The following is an 11,151-nucleotide window of genomic DNA, read 5'->3' on the forward strand; positions in this document are numbered from 1 at the left end:
CAATTTCTCCCATTACTATTGGGCAGTGATTATCAAAACTACAATTTTGTGGTTGGATGACTCCCCTCATCAAGCTGACTGGCTAAAGATGGAGAAGGAGGACTGTTCACCCTTTAATATTGGTGCAATAATATTATCACCTACACCTCTGAATAAATCAATATACAACTACAATCCTTTAATACAGGATGCCATCCGCACCTGGAAACAGATAAGAACTGGGATCAAATTGAGAAATGTATCCTTTCTTCTTCCAATTGCAAACAACCCGACTTTCAAAGCTTCTACCTTGGACGCTGCTTTTACCCAATGGGAAAGACTGGGAATTAAAAATGTGGGAGATCTGTATGTAAATGCAATATTTGCCTCCTTCCAGGAATTGCGTGAGAAATACAATCTGAATGCTAATATTTTTTTCAGATTTCTCCAGGTCAGGGACTATGTAAAATCACACATGCAGGGCTACGCCTCTGCTCGTCCAGATGTACTGGATGATTGTTTGGCAAAACAGGCAGACTCAGAGAAGCTGATATCTTACATCTATGATGTGTTACAACATTTAAACGTACCTTCATGCAAAATTTATAAATGCTCATGGGAGGAGGAGTTGGGCCTTCAGATTTCTCAAGACAGATGGGACAAGAGTCTACAGTATATTCATTCCTGTTCAATAAGTGCCAGGCATCGCTTAATACAGTTTAAAGGGATAGTGCACCCAAAAATGAAAATTCAGCCATTATCTGCTCACCCATATGCCGACGGAGGCCCTGGTGAAGTTTTAGAGTGCTCACAAGTGTGCTGCAGCCGCGACATAAAAAGTTGTTTTGAAAAACGTCATATGAACTCTGTTTTTAGCCTCACTGTAGCCTGTAGCTCTGACTGCTTCTCTGTGCTCCGCGGTCACGTGTGCATGCCTGCGCAAGACCAGCGAAAGCATGAGCTTTGTTCACCCGTGTTTACATCACATGACACGTGCACCACAGGGAGAGACAACGTAACCACAGAGCTAAGAGATAATTTGCACTACGGTCTTTTAGCAAAGGACAGCCCAACATGTCTGAAGACTTTGAAACTGAGGAGGAACAGCATTTCTTTGTTGAGCCGTATTTGTTTGAGCCCAAGTATACGCACGGAACTCAGGCTACTGGATGAAGCAGCCGCTGCAGCTCATGAGCCTAACCCTCAGCCAGCCGCAGAAAACCGGAGTCGAGCACTGGAAACCTGGTGGCGTAGTTGTTTCAAATGCAAAGCAATGCCATCGGATGAGGAAAGTCTTTGCTGCTCAGACTGGGAATTGGCGATGCCTGCACTTGAGAATCTGGACATCAGTACTGACGAGACTGCTGCTCTTCAGAGATCACTGATCACCCTGAGTGCGCACATGTTAACGCGGAGCACAGAGAAGCAGTCAGAGCTACAGGCTACAGTGAGGCTAAAAGCAGAGTTCATATGACGTTTCTCGAAACAACTTTTTATGTCGCGGCTGCAGCACACTTGGATCACTAGGGATGGGCAGTATGGAGATACTCTGTGGATTCAATTTTGTGTTCTTGGACATTAGTCTGGGGTGCGGTCTACCATTAGGTATGCTAGCCGCTCCCCCCGCCGATCTCCGCAAGGGATGTGAGGACTCTAAAACTTCACCAGGGCCTCCGACTGCATATGGGTGAGTAGATAATGGCTGAATTTTCATTTTTGGTTGCACTATCCCTTTAAAGTGCTGCACAGGTTATATTATTCCATATCTAAACTCAGCAAAATATTCCCCAATACCTCTCCCATTTGTGACAAATGTAAGCTCCAAGATGCCACTTTAACCCATAACTTTGTACTCTGTCCTAAGATAGAAAACTTCTGGACTCAAATATTTAACATCTTTTCTGCTACCCTGAATGTATCCTTGGAGCCAGACCCTGAAATGATTGTCTTGGGAATATCAGAGACTTCCCAGAGATTAAGCACCTCTCAACAGCACTTTGTCTCATATGGGTTAATAACAGCCAAAAAACTTATACTTAAATTTTGGAAGAATACCGAAGCCCCTACAGTGAAGCTATGGATCATGGAATTAACTGACACACTCCACATAGAACAAATCAGATATGTTTTGAATGACAGACTGAAGCATTTCATGAAGATTTGGTCACCATTTATTTCTTTTCTTGAAAAATATTCAACATAAACTTGAGAATTACAAGTAGTGCTGGGGACGTGGGAGGGGTGGGCTGATGGGTGGGGCGGGGTTTTATTTTCTGGGGAGGGGGCTTTTCCTCTCTCTCCCTCTTATTATTTTTTTTTTCTTTGGATCTGTATTGATGTTTTGTATGTTATTTGATGTTGTAAAATCTGAAGCCATTTGAATGCATACTTTGAATAGCTGTACTATATGTACTAATGCTTCAATAAAAATACTTGAAATGATATTTACAAAGACTATGTTATGACCTATTTAAACCCAGGACATTAAATGAAAAAGTGATAAGCTAAATATATACAAAATCATCATTTATAGGGTACTTTCTATTGGGAAGTAGCTGTCCCCAACCCTGACCTCTAAAATTCAATTCATATAAATAACACTTAAAACATTTTTCAGATTTTTTTCAAAAGTGTAATTTAAAACATCTTTGTGATTAAGTTTAAACAGAAGTTGAAAGATTTAGATGTATTATGAGATTAATTTTTTAAATTAAGAAACTATGCTAAAAAAAATAGTGTCCCTTGTTTTGATGTCACTACCGAAACACAAGAGTTTTAATGCACTGGTTGAGTCTGGATTTTAGCCACACCCCTGAGTTTCTGAGAAGGGGGGTAGTACTGCACCCCCCCCTCCCAGATGGCTGCATGGTAAGTTGCTGACTCCCATCATTTTTCAAATAAATGTCTTCCAAAGTCTGAAAATCAGTGTGTAACTTTTAAAATTGTCACTACCCAACATGTTCTCTTCAATTATGTAAAAATTTGGGAGGGTTATGCAAAATATTATGTTTTTCTATGTGAACAACTCTTCAAACATGTGCTTGTTAGCCATGTGACTGCTAGCATTCTTTAGTTATCCTGAAAAATAGCTAGGATTGTTACTACCGAAACAGTCACTACCGAAACCTATGGTAAAGTTTCGGTAGTGACATGATCATTTCGGTAGTGACAAAATGGAATGGTCAGTAGTTAAACCCCATAATTTTGTGGTCTAAAGTCTTGCTCTTCTCTGCTCTGCTCTACTGTGCTCTACTCTACCCTGGTCTACTCTACTCTGCTTTACTCTATACTCTACTCTTCTCTACTCTACTCTGCTTTACTCTATTCTGCTCTACTTTACTCTATTCTGCTCTACTCTGTTCTACTTTGCTCTACTCTGCTCTACTCTACTCTGCTCTACTCTGCTCAACTATACTCTGTTATACTCTATCATCTGCTATACTCTGCTCTACTCTATTCTGCTCTGCTCTGATCTACTCTACTATGCTCTACTCTACTATGCTCTGCTCTACTATACTCTATACCCTGCTTTACTCTACTCTACTCTACTCTACTCTGGTCTACTCTATAATCTACTCTTTACTCTGCTCTACTCTACTCTGCTCTACTTTGTTCTACTCTGCTCTGCTCTACTCTGCTCAACTATACTTTGTCCTACTCTATAAATTCCTCTACTCTGCTCTACTCTATTCTGCTCTGCTCTGATCAACTCTACTATACTCTACTCTACTATGCTCTGCTCTGCTATACTCTATACCAGGGGTCTGCAACCTTTGCCATTAAAAGAGCCATTTTTGACCAAAAATAATTTGAAAAATCTGTGTGGAGCCACAAAACATGTTTGAGCCTTATAATCAGGGTAAATAGCCTATTAAGTCTAAATTAGCGTATACTTATGGTCTAAATAAGCATTTGTTAAAATGTTTTACCACAAGGTGGACACCGTGCAGGTACTTCAATTTTGCAGAGCTGGCAGTGAGAGCAAACAAATCTGTCCATGCACTACTACATTCTCTATTTTATTCAATTTACTTTTTTGGATTTGGCATCCATAGCTAACCAGCCACTGCTATCGAGGTTCAGCAACATTTGGATTCATAGAATGAATTTCCATAGACTTCTTTTTTCAAAGGCTCAAGGAGCCACTGGACAGGGGCTAAAGAGCCACATGTGGCTCCGGAGCCACAGGTTGCCTACCCCTGCTCTATACCCTGCTTTACTCTGCTCTACTCTACTCTACTCTGGTCTACTCTATAATCTACTCTTCTCTACTCTGCTCTACTCTACTCTGCTCTACTTTGTTCTACTCTGCTCTGCTCTACTCTACTATACTCTGCTCTATTCTACTCTACTTTGCTCTACTCTATTCTGCTCTACTCTGCTCTGTTCTACTCTGCTCTACTTTGCTCTACTCTACTATACTCTTCTCTACTCTGCTCTGCTCTACTATGCTCTGCTCTGCTCTGCTCTACTCTACTATGCTCTGCTCTACTCTATAATGTGCTCTACTCTGGTCTACTCTGCTCTACTCTATACTCTACTCTTCTCTACTCTATTCTGCTCTACTCTGCTCTACTTTGCTCTACTCTACTATACTCTGCTCTAATCTGCTCTACTGTACTCTACTCTACTCTACTTTGCTCCTCTCTGTTCTACTCTACTCTGCTCTATTCTATTCTGCTCTACTTTGCTCTACTCTGCTCTACTCTACTATACTCTGCTCCACTATACTCCTCTCCACTATGCTCTACTCTACTCTGCTCTGCTCTGCTCTGCTCTCAAAAATTAAATTGTTTTATTGACCACAAAACATTTGTCTTTGTAATATTCCCACCATAAGGCATACATTTGAGGAAATATGATGCAACCTTAAAAATAGAATAATGGTCACTACGGAAACAGGACAGTCACTACCGAAACACTGGGTGTTTTTTTTAGTATATTAGTTATCAACTAAAGTATCATGATGCTAATCAGTTACATTTATGTTCTGTTTCATCAATTATTAACTCTGAAATCAGTCTGATCAGCGTTATGCATTTTACAAAGAAAGATTGCATTTAGATTTTGAAGAATTCTATAATTTGAACTTTGAAATTTGTTAAAATATTAATTTTTATAGATTTAATTGTGAAAACCTTCAGCAAAAATTTGTAAAAATTAAAATCTTTAGACAAGGGAAGGAACAAGCATAACAGGTTGATAAATATTTTTTTGTATAATATAATACTATATGTTTCAGTAGTGACAAATTTTGGAAGAGGAAAAACATTCCAAAACAGTCTGAAAATACAATATAAAAATTTACAGTCATTTTACTAGATATGTGACCTGTACATATGATACAATATATATAGGGACAAAGTTTTGGAAATAAAACATACAAAATTTCAAAATATTTCCGGCCTAACACATTCGGTAGAATGCCCCAGATATCATATACAGTAGATACCTCGTTGATGGCTTCGGCCCGTTTCAGCGATGCGTCAACGTCGCCGCCATCTTGGGGAGGTCAAGGCCGGCTGGCTAGTACTGTCATGTATGGAGATAAGTCTTCCGCAAACTTGGCATGCTCACTCAAAAGTCTTAAAATGTAATTGGGTGCTGGTCCAAAAATTACAGCAAAGCGGAAAAACCCGACAGCACTCGCTAATAAGTATAATACTTTTTAATATAGCGGATTGCACAGCAGCAGTCGAACAGACGCGTTTCAGCTCATAGCCGTCCTCAGGGTTAAATGGTTTGTGGGTGTATATATATATATATATATATATATATATATATATACAATACAAATTGAAGGCACACTGAACCAGCATGGCTACCACAGCATCCTGCAGCGACATGCCATCCCATCCGGTTTGCGTTTAGTTGGACCATCATTTATTTTTCAACAGGACAATGACCCCAAACACACCTCCAGGCTGTGTAAGGGCTATTTGACCAAGAAGGAGAGTGATGGAGTGCTGCGGCAGATGACCTGGCCTCCACAGTCACCGGACCTGAACCCAATCGAGATGGTTTGGAGTGAGCTGGACCGCAGAGTGAAGGCAAAGGGGCCAACAAGTGCTAAACACCTCTGGGAACTCCTTCAAGACTGTTGGAAAACCATTTCAGGTGACTACCTCTTGAAGCTCATGGAGAGAATGCCAAGAGTGTGCAAAGCAGTAATCAGAGCAAAGGGTGGCTATTTTGAAGAAACTAGAATATAAAACATGTTTTCAGTTATTTCATCTTTTTTTGTTAAGTACATAACTCCACATGTGTTCATTCATAGTTTTGATGCCTTCAGTGAGAATCTACAATGTAAATAGTCATGAAAATAAAGAAAACGCATTGAATGAGAAGGTGTATCCAAACTTTTGGCCTGTACTGTATATATACATAGATAGATAGATAGATAGATAGATTGGTCGATCTTTTGATATTGTATTGTATATTATGCTTCAAGGTTTTCTATTATTCTATTTTATATATACCAAACTTTCTCTTACTGTAACCCACTTAATTCTGAACCAATTTTCACGAAATTTGGTTTATTATAAACATGTTGAAACCCTGGTTGACTGGTTGTGCAATACAGTGTGTAGATTTTCCCATAGTGTTAATATATTGTAAAATAAATAGTTCTAGAAGATATGCCTATTATTGTAAGTGGATTTAATTAATTCATTAATAAACAAGCCTACCCCTCGAACATAACCTTGCTTCTGCAGACTATTGCCATTATGCTAACAATGTCATATTGTACGCTGAAATTTTTTCATTCATCCATTTTTATGCATCCACATTGCACACATAACCTACTTTTCATATTAAAATAAGAGAATTCAAATCCTCTATATTTGGCTGGTATAGAATAGTTAAAGGGAAGGTTCCCCTTCAAATTAAACTTTCTTCATACATCTTAAATGTGAACAAAAAAAAAAAAAAGACAAAAAAAAGCATGACAGCACCAGGACCTCTGCAGGCTAGGTGTAATGGTATGACTGAGAGACCCAGGAAGGCAACACAGAAACTGGGAAATCTTTAGCCTTCAGCAGTGTATTTATTTACAAAGGGACTCATGGTTTGAGGGAGCCAGCCATGGAGCGCAGCCACACAGCATCTTCATCCTCCTCAGGACCTTCCCCCCTTTCCCCCCTGCACATGACATCTGGCCTGTGCACTATTGTCAATGGCCTTGATACAATACAGTTTTAGTGAGCTTGTTACACAAACTACCACTTTGCAGTTGCAGAGTGTGAAGTTTGGCAATGTGATGCTACCTCAACTTGTGGAAGTAGCTGACCACCAATGACATGATGGAATAGTGATGATTGTCAATGCCGTCCTGTGTTTCAATGATATGGTCACCAAGGTTGAACACGTCCTCAGAACCTATGTTGGCTCTGACCATATGGTTGACAAGGGAAAGACTGCATTGACCAGCTACTCATGAAATGTTTGTGGTTTGTCTAATCGGATCACGATGACAGTACCCATGGATGGAATCACAAGACCTCCAATGTTCTTCAGGGTCAACAGGTGGTAACTGTCAGACAATGATTCTGGGACAGCATCCGACACCAAGCTGTTTCGGCACACATCACCTGCCGAACAACAAATCCTCCAATGTACACCAGGGCATTGGCCGTCAGACCCCCAAAGCGCGTTGGCAGGTAACTGTGGTCTAGTATCACAGTACAGACATCCTCGAATGGAGAGGAGGCAGTGTCAGCGTCATCTGCCGTGACCACAGATGACATGTCCACAATAGGCAAGGAGACTGTTCCATCTTGTGCTGTCACGTTGCCAGTGTTCCCTGAAGAAACCCCACAGCGGACCATGAGATGGCAGAAGATGCTCTGGAATCGAACTGGACTTGGATTGTTGTTCCATCCACCTTGAATTTTAATGTAATGACACAAGTGACATTACAGTTTTTATCACCAGATAAAATTGTTGTGTCTCATATATGAGAGGGGGGGTGGAGAGAGTTGAAGGAGAGGTGGAGAGACAGGGAGAGAGGGAGAGAGAAAGGTTGAAAGAGGGAGGGGTGGAGAGAGAGAAGGAGATGTGGAGAGACAGGGAGAAAGAGGGGGGTGGAGAGAGAGAGAGGGCGGGAGAGAGAGATGGAAATGTTAGACCCATCCCTCTTAATTATAACTGAAACATGAACAGGGAATTCCTACCTGCTGCCCTGATGGAGTTAAACAGGAGCTCCAAATGTCTTGGCTGAAGCGGTATGTGCATACATATCGCTGTGACTGAAGCAGCTCTTAAATCATCATGATTATGGTGTCTATGTTGATGATGAAGCCAGTCACAGATAAGAACCTTAAAAATGAAAATAAATCAAATTAATATTTACAAAAATTGTTGGATGTGTTCATTATTGGAACAACTCATGTTTATGTAATGTTTAATGTTTTGTGATGATTATTAAAATGCCAATAAACCATGTTTATAATTTTTTTTTTTTTTTTTTACAAAAATTGGCATTGAATACTTCCATTTGCAAAAATAGCTATACCCATTTATATGTCATTCTTTTGTATTATATTTATGTATATATTAAATAATAATCTAAACATTTCACTTTATTATTTTCACATAAATCACCTCAATAATGCTTTATATACACTCTAGGGAGTATCTATGGGGTGGTGTTTATTCATTTTAAGAATGGCATTTAACTGTTTTTGCAAATGAACTCTACCATTATCTCACCCTTATTGCCTGATTTCACTATATTGTAGGTGTACCATGTAAACAGAACACATTTCTGTCATAAGGGTAGAAAACCCATTTGCTCTAATTGAAAACAACTCCAGTAACACCAAACTCAGCTTTGCTGATTGTTATATCCGACAAATAAAAGGCGCTACTTACTGTACTTCAAATAGGTGTGGAATTAAAACCAGTATGCACTTACCCGATATACTTACCTGATATAGTGTTCAATGTAATAATAAACATGTGATTGTCACGAAATCTGTATGTAAAAAATGATTGAGAAAAATAACCTTGCTTAAAGGGATAGTTCGACATTTTGGCAAATTCGCCTATTGCCGTAATCCCTATAGTCATATGAGTAGGTACATTACCTTTAATTGTCAGTGCGTGCTGTTCTGAGATCGGTGGGACAGAGCTGCCCGCTGAAATGGAGGTGAACGGTACAGAGGGGTATTCCAGGTAGGAGGTTCAACAAACTCTGAGTCTCACCTTGAACTCTGAGTTGATTTACCCTGAGATGGGAAACTCTGAGTTAGGCTACCGGTTCCAGAACAGCTGATCTGAGTTAGTTCAGTCAACTCTGAGTATGTTCACTCTGAGTTAAGCCGACAATAAAAAGCCATCATCAATGGAGCTCCGACTCCACGATTCACCATGGCAACAGGTAAATAAAAGACAGAGCCTCCATTTTAATCCAGTGGATGTAGCTATATTAATGCATGTGTAGCAGACGGTGCACGTTTATCTTTAAAAGAAGAGCCTGAGTCAGAGTGAGGAAAATGTAAATAAGTTAACCATAAAGTTAATAAAAAAGTTTTATTCAGTGTTGTCCATTTATTCATCATTTATCAGACTTACATTTCCTTAATGAAAATAAAGTGGTGGGATCTGACTGTGTATCAGGCTGTAGATACATTACATTATATTAATAGGCCTATATTTGTTCAGATTTAATCTGATGGGGAAAAACACAGGAGGCAGCAACTGAAAAATAGGAAGATTTAAAACATATAGGCTAGGCTATAGATCAAAGACATAAAGACATGACTGTAAACTCACAGTCTGACCCAGTAATAATATGTTTGGTGATTTACACTTGAAAAGATGTTGAGGTTAAAATACATAGTTTTTAAAATGTTGGACATCAATCAATCAATCAATTTTATTTATAAAGCCCAATATCACAAATCACAATTTGCCTCACAGGGCTTTACAGCATACGACATCCCTCTGTCCTTATGACCCTCGCAGCGGATAAGGAAAAACTCCTCAAAAAAAACCCTTTAACGGGGAAAAAAAAACGGTAGAAACCTCAGGAAGAGCAACTGAGGAGGGATCCCTCTTCCAGGACGGACAGACGTGCAATAGATGTTGTACAGAACAGATCAGCATAACAAATTAACAGTAATCCACATGACACAATGAGACAGAGAGAGAGAGAGAGAGAGAGAGAGAGAGAGAGAGAGAGAGAGAGATGCAGGACATTATTTAAAGTAATAATATTATAGTTATAGTTCTGGCTACTGTGGTACAATATGTTGAAAGTATGTATTAATATCTGGCAGTATACATGTGTGACAATAGTCATATGTGTATAATAACAGTAGAAGTATGACTAATGACTAATGATAACAGCAGCAGCAGCAGGAGGCATCTGGCAGGACCACGGCAGCAGCACAACCACACACGTCACGCTGTCCAGGCACCGCTGCGATATGAGTTAATCTGAGAGACAGTGGAGCACAAAGGCTCCGGAGAAGAAGCCGAGTTAGTGACATCCAGAATGGCTGAGTTAGCAAGATGCAGAAATAGAATATGAGAGAGAGAGAGAGAGAGAGAGAGAGAGAGAAGGAGAGAAGGTGCCCAGTGTATTATAGGGGGGTCCTCCAGCAGACTAGGCCTAAGTCAGCCTAACTAGGGGCTGGTACAGGGCAAGCCTGAGCCAGCCCTAACTATAAGCTTTATCAAAGAGGAAAGTCTTAAGTCTAGTCTTAAATGTGGAGACGGTGTCTGCCTCCCGGACCGTAACAGGAAGATGATTCCACAGGAGAGGAGCCTGATAGCTGAAGGCTCTGGCTCCTGATCTAATTTTGGAGACTTTAGGGACCACGAGTATTTGTATCTTGACTCAACAGCATTCAGTGACTTTATTTCAGCTATGAATGTAGTAAATTTAAAGACAGTGAAATGCTGCACCATTGCTCACTCAGAAATATTAACATAATCCCCAATATTAGGCTATAGGAATTATGTTCCATCAGTGCGACCAATGACATCAGTGATGGAGATCATTAGTCATTGATACTACGTGTCTAAAGCTTCATACCGATTTTTAAAATTTAAATAATTAGACCTACACATAATGTGCAATAAACATTTCGGAGCTGCTCTAACAGACTGACAGTCTGATCCTTGTGCACAGTGTTATAAAAAATAATAAATATAAAAAGGACA

The 11,151-nt window shown here is 39.8% G+C and overlaps 1 pseudogene; it reads right to left on the bottom strand.

The window, feature by feature from the left end:
- Positions 1–7,153: 7,153 nt before the first annotated feature.
- LOC144458599 (uncharacterized) lies at positions 7,154–8,249 on the bottom strand (annotated as a pseudogene).
- Positions 8,250–11,151: the final 2,902 nt, after the last annotated feature.

This window comes from Epinephelus lanceolatus, chromosome 18 (genome assembly GCF_041903045.1).
Source record: "Epinephelus lanceolatus isolate andai-2023 chromosome 18, ASM4190304v1, whole genome shotgun sequence".
Classification (NCBI taxonomy): domain Eukaryota; kingdom Metazoa; phylum Chordata; class Actinopteri; order Perciformes; family Serranidae; genus Epinephelus; species Epinephelus lanceolatus.